General features: G+C 47.6%; 1 protein-coding gene across 2 annotated transcripts in view; it reads left to right on the top strand.

The window, feature by feature from the left end:
• CLSTN2 (calsyntenin 2) overlaps positions 1-18,762 on the top strand; it is a 735,088-nt gene that overhangs the window by 85,414 nt on the left and 630,912 nt on the right. The window lies entirely within an intron of this gene.

Below are 18,762 nucleotides of genomic sequence, written 5' to 3'. Positions count from 1 at the left end.
AGTCCTGAGCAGGACAGTGCCCCATAATTCCATGGCTATCACTGTGACCACCAATACCCTCATGTCAGACAGGGTCTTGGTCTTAAACTACATGCGTGGGCTGGTTTTTGTCCCCCTCCTCAGTCCAGATCCTCCCAGCGTGTGCTGTGATTATTGGTTCCCCTCTTCACAGTGTTTCCTATCTGTTCTCTAACTTCTCTCCCTGTCTTTGGTGTTAGTCCAGCCTCTGGCTACATATTCTCTGGGTCCCCAGGTAGTCCTGCCAGGCTCCTGACCTCCTCTCACCCTTTGCCCATCAGGATTCATGCACAGAGCCCCCCATCTGCTCTTTTTTGTGTCTCCTTTCCACCCCAGTAAACCTTTGAACTGACAGCCTAATACGTGCTTATCCTACACTGTGTGCTGTGTAAGTAAAACAAGATGCTGAAATTCTAAAATTCAAAATGCTGCCGCAGAGCTACATTCTACCTGAGGAGACACAAATTTCTCAGTTCTTGAAAAGATGGGGCTTCAGTTATTTATTTATTATTTATATAGAATTTTTAAAAAGTGTTATTATTGGGGTATAAGTGCTTTACAGTGCTGTGTTAGTTTCTAATGCACAGCACCATGTATCAGATATATGTATACATATATTCCCTCCCTCTGATTCTCTCCCCCATCCCACCCCTCTAGGTCATCACGAAGCTCTGAGCTGAGCTCCCTGTGCTATACAGCAGCTTTCCACCAGCTCTCTATTTTACAATATGGGGAAGCCAGTAGCTTAGTGGCTCAGTAGCAAAGAATCTGCCTGCCAATGCAAGAGTTGTGGGTTGTATTCCTGAGTTGGGAAGATGCCCTGGAGGAGGAAATGGCAACCCACTCCGGTATTCTTGCCTGGGAAATCCCACGGACAGAGGAGCTTGGTGGGCTATAGTTCATGGGGTCACAGAGAGTCAGACATGACTTAGTGACTAAACAACAACAAGGTGTATGTTTATCAATTCTACTCTTCCAATTCGTCCCGCCCCCCCCTTCCCTGCCTGTGTCCACGTGTCCATTCTGTATATCTGTGACTCTATTTCTGCCCTGCAAATAGGTTCATCTATACCATTTTCTAGATTTCATCAGTTCAGTTCAGTTTAGTCGCTCAGTCATGTCCGACTCTTTGCGACCCCATGAATCGCAGCACGCCAGGCTTCCTTGTCCATCACCAACTCCCGGAGTCCACTCAAACTCACGTCCATTGAGTCGGTGATGCCATCCAGCCATCTCATCCTCTGTCATCCCCTTTCCCTCTTGCCCCCAAATCCCTCCCAGCATCAGAATCTTTTCCAATGAGTCGACTCGTCGCATGAGGTGGCCAAAGTACTGGAGTTTCCACTTTAGCTTCATTCCTTCCAAAGCACACCCAGGACTAGATTTCATACATATGCATTAATATGAGAAATTTGTTTTTCTCTTTCTGATTTACTTCACTTTATATGACAAACTTTAGGTCCATCCACATCACTCCAGATGACCCAATTTTGTTCTTTTTATGGCTGAGTAATATTACATTGTGTGTAAGTACCATATCTTATTTATCCATTCATCTGTTCTTAGACATTTAGGTTGCCTCCATGTCCTAGCTATTGTAAATAGTGCTACAATGAACATTGGGGTTGTTGTTTAGTCTCTAAGTCATGTCCAACTCTTTTGCCACTCTATGAACTATATCCTGCCAGGCTCCTCTGTCCATGGGATTTCCCAGGCAAGACTACTGAGATGGGTTGCCATTTCCTTCTCCAGGGTATCTTCCCCATCCAGGGATTGAAACCATGTCTCCTGCTTGGCAGGTGGATTCTTAACCACTGAGCCACCAGGGAGTGAACATTGGGGTACATATGTCTTTTTGAATTACAGTTTTCTCAGGGTTTATGGAGCTATATTTAATTATGTGCTAAATGGTGTGGTGCTGATAAGTGCTGGAGAAAATCTGATGAGGGAAAATTAAATATAGTTTGAAATGGGAGAAGTAGATCTTGATCTGACAGGTGTGTCTTCCCTGAGTGTTGGTCTTTGACCAATGTCATCTCCAACTGGCAAGGTGGCTGGCAAACAGCTATAGTAAAAGAAATGACATGATAAACAGAGTTGTAGGTGTGCCAACTGACACATACCAGCATGGTGATCACTCACAGCCTCTGTTGTTGACAGCTTCGTTGGAGCAATATTGTATATTTGATTTAGCCTGGAGTTAACAATATCTAAGTTCATTCAAGCTACTGCTACTAACATTAGCAAAATGATGGTTCAGGAGCCAGAGTTGATATTCAGTATAACAGACACATTCTCAGAAAAGTGGCTCCCAGTGCAATCCCTGTGGAGCTTTCACGGTTTCTCAGTAGGGTTTCCATGGATCCCTGGGTCTTAATGAGGATGTGGTATTCATGAGCAGATAAAGAAGGCTGACCGATGGCTTTAAATCAAATCAGACATTTTTCTTGTGAGATATTTTGTTTTCTTCTTTCTGAAAAATTTAAATTGCAAGAAAAAAACTCTTGGCCACAGATTTTATAATAATCTTTGTCCCACAAATCTAAAATAATCTTATGAAAAATCCAAAACCTGGTTTCTTAAAAATCTATCAGGCTTTCTTCAGTATGTGGATCCTCTAGCTGGGAAGACCTTCCTTGGTTCCTGTGCAAATGTCCATGGAAGAAGTTGTTCTCCAAGTCTCTGGAGCCTTAGCACATATCATACTGCTGCTGCTGCTTAGTCGCTCAGTTGTGTCTGATTCTTTGCAACCCCATGGACCGCAACCTGCCAGGTTCCTCTGTCCATGGGATTTCCCAGGCAAGAATCTAGAGTGGGTTGCCATTTCCCTCTCCAGGGGATCTTCCTGACCTGGGGATCTAACCCACGTCTCCTGCTTGGCTGGTGAATTCCTTACCACTGAGCCACCTGGGAAGCCTGCAGGCAGCAGGGGATCCATTTACATCTCTCTGGCTGGCTGTAGAGCACCTCACCATGTCTGCTGCATGCCATTTCTCCCCTGAATAAGATACACAGTAGGCTGATGTTTTCTAATCAAGCACGGTCCACTTGATTGCCTCTTGAATTTATAGCTTTACTACCTCTTCCCAGGTGTGTGACATTTTCTATTCTGTGAACATTTTGTGCCTCAGTTTCCCCATTTGTCACATGGGAATAATAGGAGTATTGTGAGGCTGATAAGCACTGATAGGAGTATTGTGAGGATTGTATTTACTTTTTAAGCACAGTGTCTGGTTAGGAATGATAATAAATAGTAGCCATATCTGGAGAAGGAAATGAGCCCACTCCAGTACTCTTGCCTGGAAAATCCCATGGACGGAGGAGCCTGGTAGGCTGCAGTCCATGGGGTCGCGAAGAGTTGGACATGACTGAGTGACTTCACTTTCACTTTTCACTTTCATGCATTGGAGAAGGAAATGGCAACCCCACTCCAGTGTTCTTGCCTGGAGAATCCCAGGGATGGGGGAAGCTGGTGGGCTGCTGTCTATGGGGTCGCACAGAGTCGGACATGACTGAAACGACTTAGTAGCAGCAGCAGCAGCAGCAGTAGATATATCATAAGAACTAGGGTGAGATGAATAAAGGACCATCTGAGGTGTAAAACTTATGGAGACACACACACACACACACTAAACCTTGGAAATAAAGCTTAATACTATTTCAATGCTACATTTTAGAAAATCAAAATTAATGCTAAAATTCAGGATTTAAAATGTCAAATGTTTAAATAGATATAAGATTGGTGTTACTGATTATTTCCTTTTGACTCCAGTACAGCTGGGCATGGCACTGGTATGTAATTATACATCTATATATCTATGCCTGTTACTGCCCTTCTTTCCTGTTTGGCCCACCATGAAGCCTCTCTTCCTCCATCATCCACTAGGGGATCTGAAAGTGAAATAGAATGGGGTGGAGGGATTGTTCATCTTGCAGGATGGTTCCCCCAAGCCATTGGGCTTGCTGAAGAAATAGCATTCAGAAAAGCATAGGTGTGTCTAGGAGGATGCAGGGCTGAGCTGGGACTGGATAGTTCAAAGTGTAAGCCCTGGCCAGGGTGCGGGGTGGAAACAAGACACAAGGAAGCAGGAGAGGTAGGTGTTCTGGCAGCTCGTGTGGTTAGCACAGCATGAGTGGTACCCAGAGGGCCGCTGGCCCTGGCTGCCCTCTCAGGGAGTAGCCTTTTCCCTCCTGCATCCCATCCCATCCCATCTTCTTTTTGAGTTTATGGTAATCCAAGTAGAGGCATATGGAGTCCCATCGTATATGAATTTAATTCCTTCATTTATTCATGCTTCCAGCAATTTTGAAAAAGCAGAGAAAGAGATCAGTTGAGTTAGTGCTGGGGATTCCACCATTCCACTCCAAGCAGGTGGGCTACAGAGTGAGCAGATCCAGGGGCAGTAGGAGGCTCAGGCTAGCCTAGGTTCCCAAGTACCCACCATGGTGTGAGAACCTTGCAGACCCTTGTGTCCTTGTGTTTGTGTACCTGTGTGTGTATATGGGAGGCTGTACACTGTGGTAACTCTCAGTGAACTGGTAACCACTCCCTTTGGCTTCAGTGCAAGAACCAGTGACCTTGCCCAGTAGTGGAGGAAGGATGCTGGCTGGTTCTGTGTGCCGTCTGGACAGGTTAAGGCATTTCCTGTTAATCCAGCTTCTGGTTCATTTCCTCATGCTTCCCTAAATTATCCTACCACTCTCCTAGATCTTCTTTCACCCTCGGCACACGAGGAATCACACACAGAACCTTACCTGCCTGACCATCCATGAGTTTCATAGCATATTCTGTGTGCTTAGAACCTAGCACTGGGGGAGATGCGAGTTTTGTTGTAAGCATTCATCTACTCATTTACCTGCCTGTAGTTACTGGGTGAAGACTCTTGGTCAGAGACTATGTCAGCTTCGAGGATTCCAAGCCTAGTGGGATACTATCTGACCTTTAGGAGCTCATGTTTCAGTGGAGAATGACCACATGTAAATGGCTGCTTCCGGCATAGGGCAGGTAGTGTTGGAGGCATGGTTCTGTGGAGTGATTGGCCCTTCTTCTTTCCCAGGTACATGTGTTTGTCCCATGAGTGTCCCATGCTTCTTTAAGGGAGCAGTTATGAGCCATCCAGCTATCCCAAGAGCTACAACCTTGTCTTGGCAGTGGCAAATTTATCATGCCCCTGGCATCCTTTTTCCTTCAGCTGGTGTTCCAAGGCTCAGCTCACTTCCCGCTCCTGCAGTGTACATCTCATGACATTTTCAGCCTCCTGTGAGCTCCTTTCATGCTTTTCTGAGTGAGGAGGTGCAGCCTGGTGGGTGAGGCACCCTGAGAAGTTTGTGGGACCTGGAAGGCCATCTAATATATAGATAGCTGTTCTTATAACTTATAGGGGTCCCCAGGGCTCAGGGGCTTCCCTGGTGGGTCAGACAGTAAAGAATCCACCTGCAATGCAGGATACCTGGGTTCGATCCCTGGGTTGGGAAGATCCCCTGGAGAAGGGCATGGCTACCCACTCCAGTATTCTCGCCTGGAGAATCCCCATGGACAGAGGAGCCAGGTGGGCTGCAGTCCATGAGATCACAAAGAATCAAATACGACTGAGTGGCGAAGCACAGCACAGGGTTCTGGGCTGAATTTGGCAGGCTGTCCATAGCACTTGCTGTCGGCTTTCTTCAAATCTGCCAGGATCAGAGCCAGTGCTTTGCCTCCATCAGGACCCCCAGAGTTTCAAAGTTAACAGAATTTTCCAATGATATGAACAAGCAGTGGATTACAGTTTGGCTGCAAAAGACATCAGTGGGTAGTGTTAATTGCCTAGCCGTGCTGTTAGTGATGGTGACAGTGGAGCTAGCTGGCCGTGATTCTGCCCAGGCACTGGCTTGGTTGTCTAAGGCCATATTCTGTGTTCTCCTGAAACCTCTGGGAGAAACATGGATGATGCAATCAGTCACCCCAGAAATTGATTCAAATGACATTTGTTTGCAGATTTGCCCAAATATTTAATTGTTTGGCATACATAAACTTTTTTTTTAAATGACTTTGTTGGCATTGTACAAATACAAGCCTGTTACTTCATTTTTGCATCAATGTAAATATTTTCCTTTACCAATATTTAACTAATGTGCTGTGTTACAGATAGCTGAACAAATATGAAATATATCATGGACTTCTGCTAAACAAATTCTAGCTGTGACATTGAAGAAAGGTTCATTTCTCTCCAATGTTTAGAGGAGGAATATGTTCTTATCTATTATGCTTATCCAGCCACACTGTTTTCTCTTCTGTCTTAAGGTTCTGTTTCCTAATTATCCATCTCGATCTTAAAACTGACCTTGTTGAGTCATTGCTTGCTTTGGAAAGATTTCTTTTTATTCCTTTTTATAGTGTACGTAATTCATGTGCACAGTACAAAAAAAAGTTAGTTCAGATAAACAGATCTAAAAAACAATTTAAAATCATCAATAATCCCATCACCCAGAAATAATGACTGCAAACATCTTGTTTGGTGTTAATCTGTTCAGAGGTATTTATTTGCCATTTGCTCAGTAAATATTTATTGAATTCCTATTTTGTACTCAATACACGTGAAATCATCCTCTCTATATATTTTTGAGGCCCACTTATTTCTCCTAAGCATGTACATCTTCTCAAGTCAATAAATGTGTGTTTACAGCATCTTTTAAAATATTTTTCAAGTCTAAGTGCATATCGATACATTCTGTTATTTTAAAATTTCAGTTATTGTAAGTTTCTATTGTTATAAACATTGCTGCCACAAAGATTCATGTCATTATTTCTTGGAACACTTATCTGATTATTTTGGAAAGATTTTCATATTTGTATTTACATCCAAATTATAAAAGAAGGTGTAGAATCTGCCCTGCTCCCCCCACATCCCCACACACAAATCGGCCAGTATGCTTGAATCCCTGGTAGTGAAGTTGCTATCTCAGCAATGTAGTCTCACTTGTGCTGCTGTACCTGCCCAGACTCAGCTTCCTGAGGTTTGCATTTGATCATCCTTCAGTTTCTATTTAAATGTGACATTCTCAGAAAATCTTTGCTGACTCCCCATTAGGTTGCTGCTGCTGCTAAGTCACTTCAGTCATGTCCGACTCTGTGCGACCCCATAGACGGCAGCCCACCAGGCTCCCCCGTCCCTGGGATTCTCCAGGCAAGAACACTGGAGTGGGTTGCCATTTCCTTCTCCACCTCATTAGGTTAGTTCTGTATTATTATTGCAACCACCCCCAGCCCTTCCAGAGTTCTGTACTTCTGTCCTATTAAGATCCCTGAAGACAGGGATCCTGTTGTCGGGCTGTCTTTCTAACCAATTAGTATGGCGCTTGGTTGGATTCAAGTATTTGTTGGATGAGTGAAAGTACCTCTCTGTGCTTGTCTTATGTTTTTCTTTGATTTTCACTTCCATCTTTCAGGAGATTTCTGCGCTCTGCCCCCAGTTAGGAGGCCTTGTTCTTCTTCTTTGTGTTGGTGTAGAGACTTTTTCTAAGATGAGAAGATACTGGTTCACATGCATGACAATTCTAGCGGTGGGATGGGCTTCAGGTATGGCTGGATTTTTGTGCTCCATGATGGTTCCCAGAGACTAATCTTCCCATTTCCAGGCCTGTAACCTGGCCTCATTCTCTGGCAGGTATTCTGGGGAGGGCGGTGACTCTCAGTTGCTCTATTGCTCTTTCCTGAGAAGTCCATCAAACATGGGTGGAGGATTCTGAGTGGCCTGACTAGGGTCCCAAGCCCTTCCCTGAACTCTCTGTTGGGCCCAAGGAGGTGAGATCCTGTGAGCTTGGGGTCCCATTGGGAAATGGAAGGAAAGTCAGGATGATAAAGTTGCCCATTATTGCTGTCCACTCCACTGCACTCTAAGATATCTTGGTCCTCAGCATGTCTGACTTCTTAGGACCTCGCTTTGTGGCTATGGTTGAAACTATTCATGCAGAACATTAGAAAAATAGTGCTGGTTTGATTGCTGTGGAAACCTGATGAAATAGTGGATATGGATATATGGATATGGAAAGTGGATATGAAAGCACTTCAGTGTTTATAAAACAATTTGAAAAAGGAAGGGGCTCTAAAAACACTGTTGATTTGGACATCCCTTTGGCTTTGCCCCAGAGGTGCAGCTGGGTGGCCTGTGTGTCCCAGAGGTGTCCCCTGGGGGAGGGATCTGCGCTCAGAGAACCTGGTCCCTTTCCTGTCTCCCCACAGTTAGAGCCTGAGCTCTAGCCCAGGCATCCTCAGACCCTCTTGGGCAGAGTCAGGGACCCTGTCTGGGCTGGAGCCCTGGCACTGCTAATAGGGCAGCAGGTTAGAGTGCAACATGTCCAGGGATCAGTTGTCCCCTGATTGGTGGGATGGCTGTATTAGAGTTAGGTCTGTTACAGCTACTCTGCTGGCATTTTAGTGGGTGTCTGGTGTCAGGAAGGGGGGTCCCAGCAGAGCTGAAGAGCTGGTGATAGAGCACGAGGAAAGGGCCATCCTCCACTCCCAGATGTGCCTCCCTGCACCCTTGACCTGCAGACCACCTGTTCCTCCAACTCCATTTCACTTTTCCTCAGACTGTGGATCTGCCCATTACTTGCTATGTGACTTCAGACCCACTGCTGAATCTCTCTGAACCTTGGAATCCATCCTCTGTGAAGCCATCCCAATGGTGCACTTTAAAATGAGATAGAACGTGGATGCCACCTGGCTCCAGGCTTAGCATAGACTGTATGTTTGCTTATCACTCATGAGCTCCCTGGCTTGGTCCTTCCGATGACTCCCACAGGACTGTTTGGCTGCAGATGGTGTGCCAGAATGTAACCCTGGTCCTTCCTGAACCACTGGGGGCCCTTTCTCTGGCCACCGCCACCCTCACACCAGGGTTTCACAGAGTCCCTCCAGGAGGGGTGAGTGTCTAGGGAAGTGGGATCTAAGGGCTCAGGTGGCCAGGGCAGTGGGGGTGGCCTGAGAGGGGACTATGAGGGAGAGGACTCCAGATCTGGGATGCAGAACCATCCTGGTCAAGAGAGTGAGGCCAAAAACGCCTCTGGGGGAGCTGAGGGGCATTGCTGTCCATCAGTGGAGGAAATCCGAGGTGCTGCTTTGGCTGGGGGTGTGCAGGAAGCGGCAGATGGAACCACAATGGGAGATGTGACGATGCTCAGCCCAGCAGAAGATGTGCCAGGGCACCTAGCCCATCACATTGCTTCTGTGTACCATCTGCACTAAGGATGCCACGGCCTCAGTGTTCTCATAGTACAGAGCCTGTCCAGAATGGGTGCTCAGAAAGCAAGTGCTTACAGAAACAATGATGAGAGATAGGAGGGAGGAAGGGAAAGAAACAAGGGAGAGAACAACTGAATGAGAAGGTCTGCTGAGAGCAAGGGCGTGGGGTCAGAGGGAGAAGAGGTAAGAGCAAACCAAGTGCATCAATAAAACAAAGAAGGCTGAGCTCCAAAGAATTGATGCTTTTGAACTGTGGTGCTGGAGAAGATTCTTGAGAGTCCCTTGGACAGCACAGAGATCAAAGCAGTCTGTCCTAAAGGAAATCAGGTCTGAATATTCATTGGAAGGACTGATGCTGAAGCTCCAATACTTTGGCCACCTGATGCAAAGAGTCGACTCATTAGAAAAGACCCTGATGCTGGGAAAAGATTGAACGCAGGAGGAGAAGGGGATGGCAGAGGACGAGATGGTTGAATGGCATGGACATGAATTTGAGCAAGCTCTCGGGGATGGTGATAGACAGAGAAGCCTGGTGTGCTGCAGTCCATGGGGTCACAAAGAGTCGGACATGACTGAGCAACTGAACAACAAAAGGATGCATCAGAAAACACAATGCATACTTCTTTTTCTCTTTCAGGACAAGCTATCTGAGGCAGGCTGTCCAGAGCTTGAGGGACCACTCAGCCATGCCACTGAAGTCCCTGGTGTTCTCTTTCTCTCTTCAACTGCTGATCGTATACTTGCTGTCCCTGGGGCCTCAAGGCTGCTGCCTCGGCTCCAGATACTCATCAGGGTTGGGGGGATGTAGAGGGAAGGGGAAGCTGAAAGAAGGGGTAACTAGCTGCATTGGTCCATATTTTCAGGAAAGTAAAAACTTTTTCAGACACCCAAGCAGACATCTGTTTCTAACTCACTGGATGGAACTGTGTCTCCTGACAATCTCCGGCTGCAAGAAAGGCAAGTCACTAGCTTTTGCTGCCTCTGTGATGAGACAGTTGAGTTAGAAGGGTTGGCAAAAGTGTGGGGTGAGTGACAGCCAGTGCCCGTGATCCCACGCACTTACCCTGGATGACTGAGTGGCTGCAGGCTGAATTAATCCAGTGAAGGAGGTTAGGAGGCAAGAGGCACTTCAGAGGGAAACTGATGAGCCTGAAATTCCAAAGTGCATCTCTACAGAAGCAAAGCTGGCCCTGGAAATGCAGCCTGGAGGTGGGGCTGGGCATAGAGTCTTGGAGGTGGCCATAGAATGGCCATAGAATCTTGGAGGTGGGCATAGAGTCTTGGAGGTGGCACAACCATTGGTGAACACAGAAAGATTGCTGTCCTAATCAAGGTGGCAGGAGGGTGACAAACCGGGGTTATCAGGGCAGGAGTCAAGTGGATGGATGGTTCAGGCATGGCTGTGGGAGGGGAGCCGTGTCAGGAGAGCATCACTGGGAAGTGTGGCGGGCCCTGAGTCAGGAGGCAAGCCATGTCACTTCAGGCAGCCTCCTTGGAGTTGATGAATCTAATTCTGGGTGAGGGAAAACAGTTGAAGGGGCTCTGGCCTTGGGGCTGAGGCTAGAGTCTGCAGGCTGTGCTGTCCATGGACCTGGCCTACGGGAGGTGCTGAGGTGGTGGGAAAAGGCAGCTGAGCTCTGATGGCTTTGAGTGAGAGACCTAGATGCTTCACCCAGCTCTGTGTTTGGGCTCACAAGGATCTGGAGGGTATCACTGAGTGTGGGGATGGAAAGAAGTGCATGGAAATGGGTGGGTGATATGGAAATAAGGGCTTTGGGTGCCAACTATTGAAATGTCTTCTTTTCCCGAGGCTTTTGCAACCCAAATATATATAAACTGCCTATATGAACACACTGCGGCATGTGACAGACAATCTGATGCTTGGGTCTAAAGTTTTAATTTAAGAAAATTTAATTGCAAAACACTAAAAATAATCAGAAACATAAATAGCAGAGCAGGCCTGTCATCATCACCAAACTCAAAATCGTGAACTAGAAAGAGTATGAGGTACTGTAGAAAATGGACCAGTTGGAAAAATAAGCTGAGTCTCCCAGATGTCCCCAACCTGTGCCAGGGGGTCAGGGGGTCGGGGCAGGGTCCACGTGTGCTTGAATCACTACAGCCTCCTTCCAGATGCCTGGCTAGAGCTCAACCCTGGGCTTCATCGCCCTCCTCAAGTATTCCTTGATGCTCCTGTGATGCAGATGTTTATACCAGCCAGTGCCCATCACCCCTTGCTCCCTCCACCATCATCCAGGACCAGCCAGTGCTCTGCCTTTTTGCTGAGTGGGTAGCTGCTTCCTTCTATCTGCTGTTATATGCCTGGTGGCCTTTCCCTCCCCCACAGCTGAGAGAACCTTGGGTGCCCTTCTAAATCATCCAGATGTTATCAGGATTGGGCTCCGACCAGGGCAGGATTGTGGGGGGTGGGAGAGTCGGGGGCAGGGGTGGCAGTGAGACTTGTAAATTGCCCCAAGAAGGGGAGGGACCTATGCAGGTGGGAGGCGGAAGGTCCACTGGGGATCCAGGGCTTAGGGAGGTAGCCTTGGGGGTCTGCAATGGCAGGGAGGACGTGGTTTTAAGTAGGGGTTCAGGATGGTCTCAGTGAGAAGCTGGCATTGAGCAAGAACATGAAGCAGGTAAGGGAGGGAGGGAGCTACATGGGTGTGGGAGAAGAGCATCGGGCTGTATAAAGGCCACAGTAGGACATGTGCCTGGCATGTGTCTGAGGGACAGTAAGGAGGCTACTGGGACTAGAGGAGAGTGAAAGATGGGGGAAGAGAGGAAATGAAAGAGGTCTGATGGGGATGGAGGGTGGGCTTCTGCAGGGCTGTGCAGTCATTGTGTAGGGACTTTGCATTTCCCTCTGAGTGAGATGAAGGTCATTGCAGGAGTTTGAATAGAGGAATGACATGACCTGACTTAGATAACAAATGAGTACTTGGGCTGCTGCTAAGTCACTTCAGTCATGTCTGACTGTGTGATCGCATAGACGGCAGCCCACCAGGCTCCCCCGTCCCTGGGATTCTCCAGGCAAGAACACTGGAGTGGGTCACCATTTCCTTCTCCAATGCATGAAAGTGAAAAGTGAAAGTGAAGTCGCTCAGTCGTGTATGAGTCTTTGTGACCCCAGGGACTGCAGCCCACCAAATCATGAAGGATCCACTTCCAAGCTAACAGATTTACCTGCCACAGTCTCATAGATGTTGGCAGATACAAGCCTCCCGATCAGAGATAAAGGGTTTTATTACTCACAGGATAGCAGGCAGCATGGCTCCTGCCTCTTGTTCGCTCCCTGAGTTGTACCGGGGCCATTCGGTAGATGCTGTGCACACAGTAGGTCTGCATCACAGCCGAGGAATCCCACGTTTAGGAACCCATAGTCTTATGAGGGGTTGTTGGGCAAAGTAGCCCCAAGTTTGTCCTGGAGTGAGACAGCATCTTTATTACCTTGTTCAGACGACAGTCTGCCCTCTGTCTAGGGAGGAGGTACTGTCTCTCTCCTCTGAAGTCTGTTTCTATAACCATCCTTGAAAAGATAGTCCAGGACAAACTGTCACAGAACACATGGAATTAGCATGAAGAACTACCACCTTCCCCCGCTGTCTGGTGACAGTAAACTAAGAGGTGGGAAAGCCGGAGGACCCAGCAAGAGGATGTTACTTGGAAAAAGATGATGGTGTTTGGACAGGGTCATAGCAGTGCAGGTTGTGAGAAATAGAAGCCAGATTCCAGGTATATAGTGCAGGTAAAGTCACAGGATTTCTTCACAGGTCTGATGAGGTCTGTGAGAGAAGAAAGAGATGAGGAGGACTCCAAGGTTTGGGGGTGGAGCAGTGGAAGGATGAAACTTTTATCAACCCAGCGGGAACATGGTGGGAGGAACCTGGTGGGAGGACCAGAAGTTCTGGTCATGTTGTGTGTGATTTGCCTATCTGGTCCCATCACTTCGTGGGAAATAGATGGGGAAACAGTGGAAACAGTGACAGACTTTATTTTTGGGGGCTCCAAAATCACTGCAGATGGTGATTGCAGCCATGAAATTAAAAGACGTTTACTCCTTGGAAGAAAAGTTATGACCAACCTAGACAGCATATTAAAAAGCAGAGACATTACTTTGCCAACAAAGGTCCGTCTAGTCAAGGCTATGGTTTTTCCAGTGGTCATGTATGGATGTGAGATTTGGACTGTGAAGAAAGCTGAGTGCCAAAGAATTGATGCTTTTGAACTGTGGTGTTGGAGAAGACTCTTGAGAGTCCCTTGGACTGCAAGGAGATCCAACCAGTCCATCCTAAAGGAGACCAGTCCTGGGTGTTCACTGGAAGGACTGAGGCTGAAACTCCAACACTTTGGCCACCTCATGCGAAGAGTTGACTCATTGGAAAAGACCCTGATGTTGGGAGGGATTGGGAGCAGGAGGAGAAGGGGACGACAGAGGATGAGATGGCTGGATGGCATCACTGACTCGATGCACATGAGTTTGGGTGAACTCCAGGAGTTGGTGATGGACAGGGAGGCCTGGCGTGCTGCAATTCATGGGGTTGCAAAGAACTGGACATGATTGAGTGACTGAACAGAACTGAACTGAAACAGCTCAGAGAGCAAGACTATAGACGGAGCCCAGAGACCATTGAGCTGACCTGTCTGCCTTGCTGTTCTGACTGGGGGGGAGGACTCCAGGCAGTAGATGCTCTCAGTGGCTGTTTCAACTTTCCGGTCACCTATCCTCTTGAGCCTTGGAGTAGACTTCCCCTTTCAGTTCCCCATCTGACCCCTGCAGGGCTGTGCCAGGAGGTGCAGAGCAGGGTACCACATCAGTCTAGCAGGAAGCATGTCTGGGAAGGTATGCTATGCTGTGTGGGATCTGGAGGATGTGGGCTGTTATCCAGGGGCAGCAGTGGGGAGGGCTTCCTGGACAGGGAGTGACTTGCACAAAGGCTTGGAGGGGAGTGAGAGCTTGAGTCTTCCAACAACTTCAGGATCCAGACACTTCCCCCAGCCCCCAGGCATACATGGAGGGCTGTGCACAGGCCAGAAACCCATAGAGACTCAAGGCACAGGGTCAGGAGTGGGGAGTCGAGTCCCATCAGCCCCTGGAGTTAAATGTCAAGTGATGCCTTCCCAGGAAGGAGGAAGATGGCAGTGTTCCAGAGGCAGTCAAATGGAGAGGAGACCTGGAATGTGATGTTCTTCATTGCTAGAGCCAATCGCACAAGCACAGCTGGCCACAGGACCGAGTTGGGCCTTTCCTTCTACCTGCAAGTGATGCAGACAAGTGTCCCTCAAAGGGAGCCTGTTCCAGGGCCTGGGAGTACTTTTGTTGTCTCATCCTTTTTATAAACATGAGACCTAAGCCAGAGATTGCTTTTCCCATTGAGCCCACCTGTGGGGGGAGAGGCTCATCTTGGTACCTTTGCAGACCAACTAGTATATGTATATATGCTTCCCAGATGGCTCAAACAGTAAAGAATCAGCCTCAGTGCAGGAGATTCAGGAGACACAGGTTCAATCCCTGGATCAGAAAGATCCTCTGGAGGAGGAAATGGCAACCCACTCCAGTATTCTTGCCTGGAGAATCCTATGAACAGAAAACCTTGGCAGGCTATAGTCCATGGGGTTGCAAAGAGTCGGACACGACTGAGCACAAAACTTAGTGTATGTATGTAAAATATATGGTGGCTCAGTGGTAAAGAATTTGCCTGCCAATGCAAGAGATGTGACTTTGATCCCTGGGTTGGGAAGATACGCTGAAGAAAGAAGTGGCAATCCACTCCAGTATTCTTGCCTGGGAAATTCCATGGACAGAGGAGCCTGGTGGGCTGTAGTCCATGGGGTCACAAAGGGTTAGACATGGCTAAGCAACTGAGCAAACACACATAATATATATAGCATATATACGCACACATGCACATATATACACACAGTATATATGTAATCTATATGCACAGTGTTTATATTTGTTTTTGTGTTTGTTTTCTTCCCTAAGAAAGGAAGGAATAGAGTGGTTTGTCCTTTCAGGTTGATCTATGATTATAAATTATAATCTCAGGATACTCCTTTCCCCACATTTTTAAAGAAAATCATTTCCTGATATTCCATTGTAGCTGCTGAGCGATTGGCTGTGGTCACATCAGATGTGTGTCTGGAAGATGCTCTAATCTGGTGTAATGCATCCATTCACAGGTGTCTAATCCCCAGATGAAAACCGACTCACAGCTGTGACATGATGCTTCCCTCCCTGAGCCCTCAGTCTGAGGGGGTGCATTTAGTGGTAATTGTGAGAATGATGGTATTTATAGCAGACTTTGCTGAAGAAAGTACCTCTCCTGGGAGGGGTTGGGGGTTGACTGTGATAAGAAACTTGTATGAAGCTGGGAGGCATTTGATTGGAGTCAGTTAAAGGAGTGCCCTTTTCTGTGGGCAGAGTGAAGGATGCCTTGGGGAGCTGTGGGTCCCTAAGAATCAGTATGCTCTGGTGGCTTTCTGGGCAAGAATGTGGAGGGGAACGGGAAGAAGAAAGAGGAGAGCCTGAGGTCAGCTAAGGGTCAAGGCTGAGCTCCTCCCTTCCCACCTGCGTGGCTTTAAGTGGCTGTTTCCATCTGTGTCTGGAATTCTTCCCCAGTTTGTGTGTCAGCAGTGACCCTTCCAAGTTGGGAAGGTGTCACTGGGGCTCATTCTTGTCTTAACATTCTTTGGTCATCTGTGCATCACTCCAGGTAAGGAGACACCTGAGTAGAAAGTGTGTGTTGGTGATGGAGACACAGCTTGAGGTCAGGTTCTGCTGCCTGTACTGTCCCCTTCCCACTGGATGGCTACCCTTAGCCCTGCCTTAAAGGAACTCTCATCCCCACTGTGCACACACTGTGCCACATGTACCGCACACAGCCTGGCACTTGGTAGGTAATGCTCAATGATGAGTACTCAGTGATAAGTACCACATCATATGGGACCCTCAGCTTTCAGGTTCTTTTATGTATGTTTTAAGTGCTTATTGCACTGATGTACAAGATGCCGCATCTTCCAAGTTAATGAATTGTTACATGTCTGTGAAACCTTGAGCCTCTCTGGCTCCTCTCTTCCTGTTGCTTCATGAGGGGTCCAATCTGATGATCCTGGGGTGGGGGGGTCTCTCCATCTTTGACAGTTTGGTGTATAGAGCCACTCAGAGGAGTCTGCCCTGGTCATACAGGAGAAAGGTCAGTCCTGCTTGCTTCCTGAGCCTCAACCCATCGATACAGAAGAGAGACTATGTGATAGTTAATTTTATGTTTCAACATTTCCCAGATTTTTGATCCAACATTAATCCGGATGTTTCTCTGAGGGTGTTTTTCAGTGAGACCAGTGTATAAGTTGGTGGACGTTGAGTAAAGTAGATTGCTCTCCTTAGTGTGCTGGGCCTCATCCAATCAGCTGAAGGCCTACCTAGAACTAAAGACCAACCTCCCCTGAGCAAGAAGGAATTCTGCATAAATGGCCTTCAAACCTGAATGGCTCTTCCCTGGGACTTCAGCCTGCTATCTCACCCCCAGATTTTGGACTTGTCAGTCTCCATAATCCCGTGAACCAATTCTGTGTCTATCTGTCTCTGTCTATATCTATCTGTGTGTGCGTGTGTGTGTGTTAGTCGCTCAGTTGCGTCTGACTCTTGGCGACTCCATGGACTGTAGCCTGCCAGGCTTGTCTGTCCATGGGATTCTCCAAGCAGGAATACTGGAGTGGAGAGCCATTCCCTTCTCCACGGGATCTTCCTAACCCAGGAATTAAGCCCAGGTCTCTAACATTGCAGGTGGATTCTTTACCATCTGAGCCATGAGGGAAGTCCCTATCTGTTCTCACACACACACGCACACACACAGACACGCACCCACCCACCCCTTATTTATTCTGGAGAAGTCTGTTTAATATAGATGGCTTGGCTTGGTCTTTAAAAAAATAAAAAAAATAAAAATTTCTTAAATACGTATTCCCAGGCAAAGCAGTTTGAGCTTCATCTTGTTTTTACTGCAAGTCATTAAAGAGTTTAAAACAAAAGAAGGTCATGATTGGATTTATATATTAGAAGGATGCTCAGTGGGTCAGACAGTGGGTGGGGAAACTAGGGGCTGGGGAACCAGTGTATTTATCCAGGTAGGAAATGATGAATTTGGTAGCAGATGTGGGAATGGAGAGGAGGTCTGGAGTGGGGAGATATTTAGCCAGAGGAACTAATAGGGATTAGTTCACCCCCCATTGCATGGGGAACGAAGAGAAAGTCAGGGTGTATCTGGCTCCTGGGTATCTTGGGGATGTCACTGCCTGACGGTACAGAAGGAGGAGGATTGGGCTGGGGTGGTAGGTAGAGCAATGTGATGGGTTTTCTGGGGGGCATGTCAAATTGTGCTCCCTTATCCTGAGGGACATGCCCAGGGAGCACGGGTTTGGGAGATGTCACAGCTTGGAGGGCTGAAACCCTGCGGCGGATGTAGAGCTTGGCTGTGTTGCTCCCAGAGCATCATTTGCATGGGACACCTGTCTGAGCGCCTTGCCCGCCTCGCTCAGTCTAGTTTTCCCAAGGGCCAAACACAAAGAGCCAGTTAATGCTGAGGGGGAAATTCAATACCTGTCGCCAGAACTCAGCAAAGGCATTAAACACCATCTGATGCCAGCCAAGTAAAACAAATGAAAAAAGACTCTGAGACAACCCCACCCTAGAGGGAGGCAGTGTATTGCTTGTGCTGGAAGGAGTAGGGGAAGGGTTTTCCGTGTGTGCACACATGTGTACTCAGGTAGAACCCTCATTTGTGTACACACATCATTTATGAATAACTGAGTGTCTGTAAACCAGCCATCAAGTAGCTCATTTTAGCTTCACAGACCCCCCTCTCTCTGCCCGCTTTGACAGCTGTTTTGTTCTACTGACACATGAGGAGAGTGAGGGCCCCCTGCCTGTAGACAGGCTCAGAGTGCTGTGATGGGGGTTGGGAGGCAGCATTTCTGGCCCGAGTCTTCCCCCTTGGGTGCCCTGTGGGCTGCATTCCTCCCAGATGTCAGGTCCAAGGCCAGCAGGCTTTCTGTTGTGACTGGGAGCCGCATCCCTCCTCCCGCAGGTTGGCCGGCCTCTGAGGCAGGACTCTGACACTGGGGTTATAAATGTTTCTGTCTGGGTGCATTATCTAAATTGTTATGTATCACCCTGGGTAATGGCAAAAGTAAAAACCGCTGTTAGCTCAGTGAATAAATCCTCGATGTTGATCAATCATCGCGTGGCGTCGACTCTTTTAATAGGCACAATTTACATGGAGACTTGGCAGCCTGCTCCGTCTTCTAATTGCAGATGGAAAACGGATGCCGATCTCTGCTGTGCCATAAAAATGTAAACTATAAATGACTTAAACACTTGCGTGCTCCCTTCCCCACCCAGCACTCATTTCCACCTCGTATTTAGATACAAATCGGAGAAAAAAACTACTCTCATGTGAGATAATAACTTTTATGATGCGGGGCTCCCAGCTTCTCCCATCTGATGCCCTCAGTCCTTCTTG

The sequence above is a fragment of the Bos taurus genome, chromosome 1 (assembly GCF_002263795.3).
Source record: "Bos taurus isolate L1 Dominette 01449 registration number 42190680 breed Hereford chromosome 1, ARS-UCD2.0, whole genome shotgun sequence".
In the NCBI taxonomy this organism is placed as follows: domain Eukaryota; kingdom Metazoa; phylum Chordata; class Mammalia; order Artiodactyla; family Bovidae; genus Bos; species Bos taurus.
This window is presented reverse-complemented; position numbering and strand designations above follow the sequence as displayed.